General features: G+C 32.9%; 1 long non-coding RNA gene across 1 annotated transcript in view; it reads right to left on the bottom strand.

The window, feature by feature from the left end:
* Positions 1-468: 468 nt before the first annotated feature.
* LOC107570972 (uncharacterized) overlaps positions 469-10,688 on the bottom strand; it is a 34,073-nt gene continuing 23,853 nt past the window's right edge. Inside the window, exon 3 of the long non-coding RNA XR_001607116.1 lies at positions 469-517. This is a non-coding gene — a long non-coding RNA (uncharacterized lncRNA). The remainder of the gene's footprint in view (positions 518-10,688) is intronic.

Here is a 10,688-nt window from a genome sequence, read left to right as displayed (position 1 = left end):
CACTCAAATGATTGCAAAAGGCTCGGAAAATAATGCACATATTATATGCACTGAACTGTTATAGTGCTTTTCTTCACTTCTGCAGGTTAACAAACATTTTTAGATGAAAGTGCATTTGAGATTGAATCCAAAACATGTCTGAAGTTTATTTATTCATCTAAATGTTTGCTGCGATTCAACTTTGAACTGCAAGAAATGTCTTTTGCTCTGGGGACAGAATGATATCAGATACCAAGAGCCTCTCAGAGAACACACACACACACACACAGTAATGATTTCCTCTGGTCTGTTATTGCACTGTAAGGTCTTGTGCTGTTTGTGTAACACTCAGTAAGAACATCAGTAATTACAGCAACAGTCTGAGTGCAGCTGACCGGACCATTTCTGTTCTGTATGTGGCTAATTTGTGAGTTTTCTAATTGTTTGTGTGTGTTGGTGGTGCGTTTACCTTCCGCAGATGCAGGTGTATGAGGTGTGATGCATCCCTCCGCGAGAGTAACAGTAATGCTGGAACAGACTGAAACACACATGTGACATGAGCATCAGTCAATCTAAATCACACTTCACTCAAAATCAACAGAAAAAAAAACAAATTGTATAAAGAAAATTATGCATATATATGCATATTTAAAATTGTTTGCACTGCAAGATTATTTTCATGATATTCACCCCAATTCTCATTATCAATGAGCAAATTTCAAAGAAGCACAAGGACTGAAATCTGACATATCAGCCAAAAGCAGCACAGCTTTCATTTCACCACAGTGACCTGCACTAATATTACAAAATGCAACATGAAGAGCCTGAAAGAGCATGTCAGTCGATATAGATAAAAAAAAAGTGGCAGCTTCAGAAAACCTTGAGTGATAACTTCATAACAACAGATCAACAAAACACTGATATACAGCAGAGAGATCCCAGAGATTTTCATCTGCTGTGCGATAAAACCCTCAAACACATTAAAGGAGAGACGCGAGAGACATACAGAGGCCAGAAGATCACAGAGACCACTCAGACACCCTAACAACTACTCAAACACCATAACAACACCCCAACAACCACTCAAACACCTTAGCACCACCCCAACAACCACTCAAACACCATAGCAACACCCCAACAACCACTCAAACACCATAGCAACACCCTAACAACCACTCAAACACCATAGCAACACCCCAACAATCACTCAAACACCATAGCAACACACTAACAACCACTCAAACCCTAACAACCACTCAAACACCATAGCAACACACTAACAACCACTCAAGCCCTAACAACCACTCAAACACCATAGCAACACACTAACAACCACTCAAACACCATAGCAACACACTAACAACCACTCAAACACCATAGCAACACCCCAACAACCACTCAAACACCACAGCAACACCCCAACAACCACTCAAACACCATAGCAACACCCCAACAACCACTCAAACACCTTAGCACCACCCTTACAATCACTCAAACACCATAGCAACACACTAACAACCACTCAAACACCATAGCAACACCCCAACAACCACTCAAACACCATAGCAACACACTAACAACCACTCAAACCCTAACAACCACTCAAACACCATAGCAACACCCCAACAACCACTCAAACACCATAGCAACACACTAAAAAACACTCAAACACCATAGCAACAAACTAACAACCACTCAAACACTATAGCAACACACTAACAGCCACTCAAACACCATAGCAACACAATAACAATCACTCAAACACCCTAGCAACACACTAACAACCACTCAGACACCCTAGCAACAAATTAACAACCACTTAAACACCAATGCAATCATACAGCAACACACTAACAACCATTCAAACACCTTAGGAACACCCTAGCAACCACATAGCAACACAATTGCAACCACTCAGACACCCTAGTAACCACATAACACAATAACAACTACTGACACCATAGCAACCATATAGCATCACACTAACAACCTCTCAAACACCACAGCAACACACTAACAACCACTCAAACACCATAGCAACACAATAACAACCAGTTAGACATCCTAGCAACACATTAACTACCACTCAAACACCTTAGCAACACATTAACAACCACTTAGACATCCTAGCAACACATTAACTACCACTCAAACACCCTAGCAACACATTAACAACCACTTAGACATCCTAGCAACACATTAACAACCAATTAGACATCCTAGCAACACATTAACTACCACTTAGACAACCTAGCAACACATTAACTAGCACTCAAACAACCTAGCAACACATTAACAACCACTTAGACATCCTAGCAACACATTAACTACCACTCAAACACCCTAGCAACACATTAACAACCACTTAGACATCCTAGCAACACATTAACTACCACTCAAACACCCTAGCAACACATTAACAACCACTTAGACATCCTAGCAACACATTAACTACCACTCAAACACCCTAGCAACACATTAACAACCACTTAGACATCCTAGCAACACATTAACTACCAATCAAACACACAAGCAATACACTAACAACCAGTGACACCATAGCAACCATATAGCAACACACTAACAACCACTTAAACACCCTAGCAACACACTAACAACCATTTAAACACCAAAGCAACCATACAGCAACAAACTAACACCCATCCAAACAACCTAACAACAACCTAACAACCAATCAGAAACCTCAGCAACCACAAAGCAACACAATAGCAACCACTCAAGACACCCAAGTAACCACATAACACACTAACAAACAACCACTCAGAAACACAAACAACACCTCAGCATCATGGCATCAAGTTCTCTTCATAAAATGTTAAATCTACTCTGCTCAGAATAAGGTAAAATAAAATAAATTAAATATATATACAAGACAGAGAGATGACAGAAGCATCAAACATTCTTCACCAAATTTGAGCAAAGAGGACATGAAATGTGTTTCGGTAATCGCTGCAGTCCATTTACCTGACTGTGTGTGCGCATGTGTGTGTGTGAGCATGTGTGTGTGTGTGTGTGTGTGTGTGTGTGGCAGCTTTAATTAAAGCATCACATGCTGCCATCAGGATGTCAGTGTGCAGGATTAATGCTGCCGCCACATGAAACCATCATGACACATCAGACTATCAGAGGACGGTGGTGCTCTCGTCCTCTAATAGAGCCACTCCTGACTCGCCTCTGTTTGGGGTTTTCTCCTGTGATCAGCTCAGAAACGCTTTCAAAGAAACGAGCCAAAGAAAAAACACGACCAAATGTCAAGTCTGTGTTCGCTTATATGTGTGAGACGTGATAGTGCTGTTTTAATATCAAGCACCAATGCGGTTCAAATAGAGATTCTTTATTTTGAACCGATTTCTACCCAGGAAACAATTAAGATCTGAACAAGAGAGTTATAAAACACTACTGCAACTCTGAATGGGTGTTATCATATTTGCATATTCACTGATTGGACAAACACAATAACCACTGTTTTAACAACTGCTTGTCTTAGACTTCTTGTATTAAAATTGTAAAATAAAATCTTCAATTAACTAATTTCCCTCAGATGCTGAAACTAAACAGCATGTGCATATTCCTGCAATTGCACAAAGCTTATTAATATTCAATGATTCGGTGTTACATTCTAGCGTTATACTGTATCACACAGCTTCATCACTCGGGGTTACAATGTTACTATCCACCTTTTTCAACTTTAGCCAGTGTGAAATATCGCTTAACCCTGAATTAGACGTAGCTTTAACCCAGGCAAAAAGACAGAAATTATTAACCAACATCATGAATATTGCACATAAAACCATTTCTTCTTGCTCTCTTAGAAAAGAGCAAACAATAATTGATTTGAAATCTTTAATTTCAGCTCACTCCAAACGGAAATCACTCAGACGCAGAATGAAAGTTCACAGCGGCCGTCAGATTGTGAAAGGTCATGTTACTTTTAATTGGCTGATTCTTTCTGACGGTCATGAAAACTATGCTCGGTTTCTTTCTCGTTATGAGGAAATGAAGTCAGCGATCAGGGAAACCCTTCCTTCAGGGTCTGATCTCTCTGTGTGTTTATTATAGATTGTATGATTCAGTTATGATAGATGAAATCACACACTAACGGGAGACTCCATATTGAAAGTACTTTTAATTGAGGACTAATTGTAGCTTGCATCCAGGAAACAGATGCATGTACATTTCCTCTATTCAAGCTTTTTTCATATGACGGAATATGTACACTATCATTCAAAAGTTTCTACCACATTTCATTTTTCCTTCTATCGTGGCTATAAATGATCAAATCAGTAGTGAGCGAATGAGGACAATTACAAATGCTTCTTAGAAAAGCCACAACATGTCGTGGAGATAATTAGCTTTACCCTATTTTCTGCTGAGTTCAGTGTGCGGCACGCAGCAAACACAGGCTGCACTTGTGCACTGATCACAAACTGCTGTCTGTTAATATTGGCCCTGAAATGAAAACATGCTACAGACGCCTTAATCTGAGCATTAAGAGCTGAAAACTCCTCTGAAATAACAAGAACAACCAATTAACAAAGCAATGCACAATGCATATATTATGAAACACATTAATATAATGAAAAACAAAGCCAGCAACCAAGTAGAAAACACTTTAAAATAACTACAAATAGTAACAGAAGAAGCCATTATGAACTGTCCTCGTAAGGCTGAATGTACTTTATCATGTGCTGCAATATCTTACACAGCACTTCAGCTCAGAATAGCTCACAAACACCCAGAGGAGAGAGAAAGCCCCGTTAGAGTCTGAGTGGGCTGATTTAGCCTAAAAAGGAGACTCTTTTTCTCTGAAATGCTTCCATTCCTCTCCGGCATCCCAGACTCCTCGTCTGCAGAGGGATGTCCCTCAGCGCTGTATGATCTCCGGCCAACACGCCGGCTCGCCGCAGGGCTCAGGGACACTTCCAGCTTTCTTAGAATGAAAGTCTTACGAGAGACAGCCGAGAGATGCAACGCTGGAACAAGATTCACATGTGAACCTCAACCGCTCTCCCACATTTAAACACTAGCGAGCTGCTTTGACATTGTCTGCACTGGAAGCATCTCAACAAGATACTCTAATGTGCGTTAAATGCATGATACACAACAATAGTGTGTAAAAGTGTCCGTTTCTGAATTTTACTGTCTATTTAGTAGGCCTCTCACTAGGGTTTAGAAAATACATTCTTTTTCTTTAGATCAGGGATTACCAAACTTTTTTATCTTTGAGCTAATATATATATTAAAGTATACAGTAAAGTTTTATTAAATCTATCTGAATTTTTATATTTCATTAATTTAACACAAGCACATATTCATGGTTCTCTGATGACAGTTAATAGTCATGCAGGTAAACAAATGTACTATATTATACTATATATACTATATAATAGTATGTATTATAACTATTGATATATTAACATTTCTTTGTTGACATTTTTATGATTTTATTTTTTTAGTAAGTGCTTTATTTTGATAGTTTTTATTTTAAAATAATTTATTTACATATTTATGATTTAATTCATTTTTAGATTTTTTTTTATTATTTTTATTAAAAAATATTTATTACAGTATGATTTGAGAATTTTTTTATAATTTAAAATTATTTACATTTACATTTTTGTTTTAATACATTTTTAGTGTTTTATTTTGATTGTATATTCATGGTTCTCTGATGACAGTTAATAGTCATGCAGGTAAACAAATGTACTATATTATACTATATATACTATATAATATTATATAATATTATGTATTCTAACTATTGATATATTAACATTTCTTTGTTGACATTTTTATGATTTTATTTTTTTAGTAAGTGCTTTATTTTGATAGTTTTTATTTTAAAATAATTTCTTTACATATTTATGATTTAATATATTTTTTTTCATTTTTAATATTTGTATTAAAAAATATTTATTACAGTATGATTTGAGAATTTTACATTTACATTTTTGTTTTAACACATTTTTAGTGTTTTATTTTAATTGTTTTTATTTTAAAGTTAGTTCCTTTAACTTGACATATTTATGATTTAATTAATTTCTAGTAAGTGTTTTATTTTAATTGTTTTTTAACAGATTTTTTTATTTTTATTTTTTTATTTACATTTATTTAAATTTTTATAATTTAATTTATGTTTAGTGTTTTATTTTAATTTTAAAATTTTTAATAATATTTATTTTAAATTATTTAAATTTATTAAAATTAAAATTTTTATAATTACATTAATTTAGCATTATTTTATTTTTAAATTATCTGTACATGTCTATGATTGAATTTTCAGTAAGTGTTTTATTTTGATTGTTTTTAGTTTAAAATCATTTAGGCAAACCCTGCTTTAGAGGAATGACAATGTGCCATGATAACGAGCACCGTGACGACCGATATCCCATCATGCTCTGGTGTTTTGGGGCTGTGGCGCACCTGGAAGAACATCTCTGCTGCACATTACACAGTCTCACCATCTGCGCCTCCTCTTAAATGAACAATCACGCAGCAGCTTTCACACGCTGTACCGAGAGCTTCAACATCGGGACAGTTTCTGTCGTTCGGTTCGTCTGTTCAAAGTGAGCTGCTCCAGAAACACACACCAGAAGCACATCTCACTCACAGGTGTGATAATGCACAGTTCCTTCTGCCTGCACGTGTGCAATGACCCAAAAATGAATACAGCATCCTCACATCACAACGCCCTGTTTTAAGCTCAAATGGTGCATTTACACAAATGTCTGTGCACAGTTCCTGTAAATCAATACTGAATTAAATACATGTACTTACACTCGTGTGGCTCCAAAGCTGTATGATTTTCTTCAGTGGAGACGTTTTTAAGAATGAAACAATGAAGCTGAATGATAATGAACGCGAGCTCCAAAAAGACTCGACATTGCACTATAATCCTAAAACATTTTCTTGACGTCGCTCTGAGATTTTAATTAAGTGAATATTTTGACCATGCACACACTTGCATGTTCATGGTTAATGGTCGAATGACACGCAACTGAACAAATGATTTATTATAATTATAATTACTTGTATTAATTTTAAATGTTTATTTAAGTTTACATTTTTATTATTAAATATATGTCTAGTAAGTGTTCGTTTTGAATTTTTATTTTTACATTTTTAAGTTAATACAATTATTTTAATATTTTTATGAATTGTTTAATTTTTTATGTTTTATTTTAAAATTACTTATTTCAATTTTATGATTACATTATTGTTAGTAAGTGTTTTATTTTATTATTTTTATTTACAAATATTTTGGTTTTATAATATGATTTTTTTATATTTTTATGGTTAACTTGTGTTTTATTTTAAAATTATGTAATTTTTCATTTTTATGATTTTTATTTCATTTTGATTTTGACTTTATTTTTATTTTAAATTTTATGATTTAATTCATTTTTAGCATTTTAATAAGATTTTTAATTTTAAAATAATTTATTTTAGTTGTACATTTTTATGATTTTAAAATTAACAAAGTATCTCATTTTTAATGTTTTTATTTAAAATGTTATGATTTAATTAATTTTAGTGCTTTAATTTGATTTTTAATTTTAAAATACTTTGTTTTAGTTTTACATTTTTATGACTTAATTTCTGTGTTTTTTATTATTTTAATGTAAAACAATTTATATTTTACATTTTTGTGATTTTAATTAATCATAGCCTTCATTAACCTAATAGCAAGAAACAGAAAAGTCAGCACTCACACCAAGGTCGAATGCTACATGTACAAATGAAGCACAAATACGGAAAGTGCAGCAGATGGCGGAGCGGATCAGGCTGGATAATCTAATCTCAGTGCAGTAAATCCTGATCAAATGCTGTGTTTGTGGCCGGTTAGAGTGACATTTCCCACCAGTAACCCGGGACAGCTGCTTGTTATCACTCGGATTTGCATTTTTAGGGCAAGCCGTGCCGTCCTTCACTCAGATTTCATCTGGATTTGTCCATGGTCAGTCTTATTTTCAGCCAAAGGGATTCAGAGATAAACCCAAATGTTACAGTCGCATAAAATCATTTCACTGATTATGAACGTAAACCTCAACAGGATAATTACAGCAAAACAGAGTTTCCATGTCGTGCACACACCTGTCTGTCAAACTCTGAAATGAGGACGGTTAACATTAACGCATGCAATTCATTTAGTTTCTAACGCTATTAATATTTCGACACAGTTGTTCAGTTTTCAGCATAACTGCGTGATTCTGATGTGCAAACATGCAAGAAATATCACATAAGGGCAAACCAATTATATGCACACGTTAACATGAGGATTGACAAAAACCTTTTTTACACATTAAGTTTTTAATATTAAGATCATAAATTGTGAGGAAAGGTATATTATATAATTTAGAATCCAGTTATTTCCATGCATTCACTCAATTTTATATTGCATTTTAATTTTACATTTTTATAATTTAATATTTTTATGACGTTTTTCATTTTGAGTGTGATTTTTAAAATGACTTATTTAAATTTGACATTTTTATGATTTATTAAAATTTAAATGTGTTTTATTTTTATTGTTTTTATTTTAAAATCAATTATTTTAGATATATATTTTTATGATTATTTTAAATAAATATTAATTTAATTAATTATGTGCACCTGTTAAGTTTTCAATATTAAGATCATAAATTGTGAGGAAAGGTATATTATATAATTTAGAATCCAGTTATTCCCATGCATTGACTCAATTTTTTAAAATGTTTTTTAAAGGTTTATTAAAATCTAAATGTGTTTTATTTTTATTGTTTTTATTTTTAAATCAATTATTTTAGATATATATTTTAATGATTATTTTAAATAAATTTGAATTTAATTAATTATGTGCACCTGTTAAGATGAAGACTGACAAAAAACTTTTTTACACATTAGGTTTTCAATATTAAGTTCATAAATTGTGAATAAAGTTATATTTTTATATAATTCAGAATGATAGCTTTTCCCATGCATTTACACTACTTGATAAATATAGATAAATATATGCACTTTTTATACAAGCTAGATATAAATACCGTAAGACATTATCACCGTTCAAAAGTTTGAGGTCAGTAAGATTTTGTTGTTTTGTTGTTTAAGATGCATTAAACGGCTCAAAAGTGACAGTACAGACATTTATAATGATACAAAGATTTCTATTTAAAATAAATGCTGTTCTTTTGAACTTTCTATTCATCTGTGAATCCTGAAAAATAAAATGCATCACAGTTTCCACAGAAATATTGTGCAGCACGACTGTGTTCAACATTGATGATAATCAGAAATGTTTCTCGAGCAGCAGATCAGCATATTATACTGATTTCTGAAGATCATGTGACACTGAAGACTGGAGGAATGATGCTGAAAATACAGCTGCGCGTCAGAAATACATTTCACATATTCACATAGAAAACAGCTATTTTAAATTATAATAATATTTCAAATTTTTACTGTATTTTTGATCAAAATGCAGCCTTAATGAGCAGAAGAGACTCTTTCAAAACCATTAAAAATCTTACTGACCCCAAGCATTTGAACAGTCGTGTACACGTATATATTACCATCAAACCCAAATATTATGATATAATGATACATTACTAAACGCATTAGCTACAAGAAACATTATGAGATTAATTATGACTAAAACTCAAGTGCAAACAGTCAGTAAGTCTCTCCTCCAGCTCTTTCTAATTCCTGATTCTCTCTTTCTTTCCCTCGTTCTCAGCTGTAGTAAATACAGAGGGATAACGCTGTAATTAGTGGCTCCGGGGCTCCGTCTTCATTTCACAGGAACTTCAGCTCACTTAAATCACCCTTAAATATGTGCTTTAAAGGCCACTTTAACAAGACGTCTTTATGTTCACACACACTGCAATTAAAGTAAATGAGGGAAGGAGTTTTAACGAGAGGTTCGTGAACACACTGCTGCTAGCGTCTAAGATGACATGAGAATAAATTAGAATAACGATTGAAAATGGAGCCCAGGTGCCGTCGGAGATGGATTAGTGATGTCATACGAAGAGGAAAGTTCTAATTGTTCTTTCTACAATGTATCAAATTAACCGCCAAGACGATTCTGTTCTAAACTTTAAATCAACTTTGAACAGTTTCTGCTTTATTGATACATAGCAACCAGTCGTAATTCGTTACCTAGAAACCCATTTTTTATTATGAAACCGTAAAATGACACTATTGGTAACACTTCGCAAATGATAAAATAAAATTCCATTCTAAATCTACACTAAAACTAAAACTATTAGTTCTTAAATTACCGTTTTCAGTAATTGAAAGAAAGCTGACATGACATCAAATATAAATATCAGATAAAACCTTAAACTTATAAAACTTAAACGTTGTTAGAAATAGTGCCTTAGAAACAAAATGAAATGTTTAAGTTAAGAAATTACTAAAACTAAAACTTCACTATAATTAATAAATTAAAGCTACATACATATACAGTATATATATATATATATATATATATATATAAAAATTTTAATTTAATGTATTTTTTTATTGAAATAAAGCTTAAATGACATAAAATATAAATATTAAATGAAAACTTAAACTTAAAAACTTAAATGTAAATTAGAAATATTGCCTTGGCAACTAACTGAAATAAAATAAGTCAAGCTGAAGTAATAAAATTACTAAAACTACATCTACAGCTATGTGGAAATATATATATATATATATATATA

This window comes from Sinocyclocheilus grahami, unplaced genomic scaffold, assembly GCF_001515645.1.
Source record: "Sinocyclocheilus grahami isolate Dianchi unplaced genomic scaffold, SAMN03320097.WGS_v1.1 scaffold1528.1, whole genome shotgun sequence".
NCBI lineage: Eukaryota > Metazoa > Chordata > Actinopteri > Cypriniformes > Cyprinidae > Sinocyclocheilus > Sinocyclocheilus grahami.
This window is presented reverse-complemented; position numbering and strand designations above follow the sequence as displayed.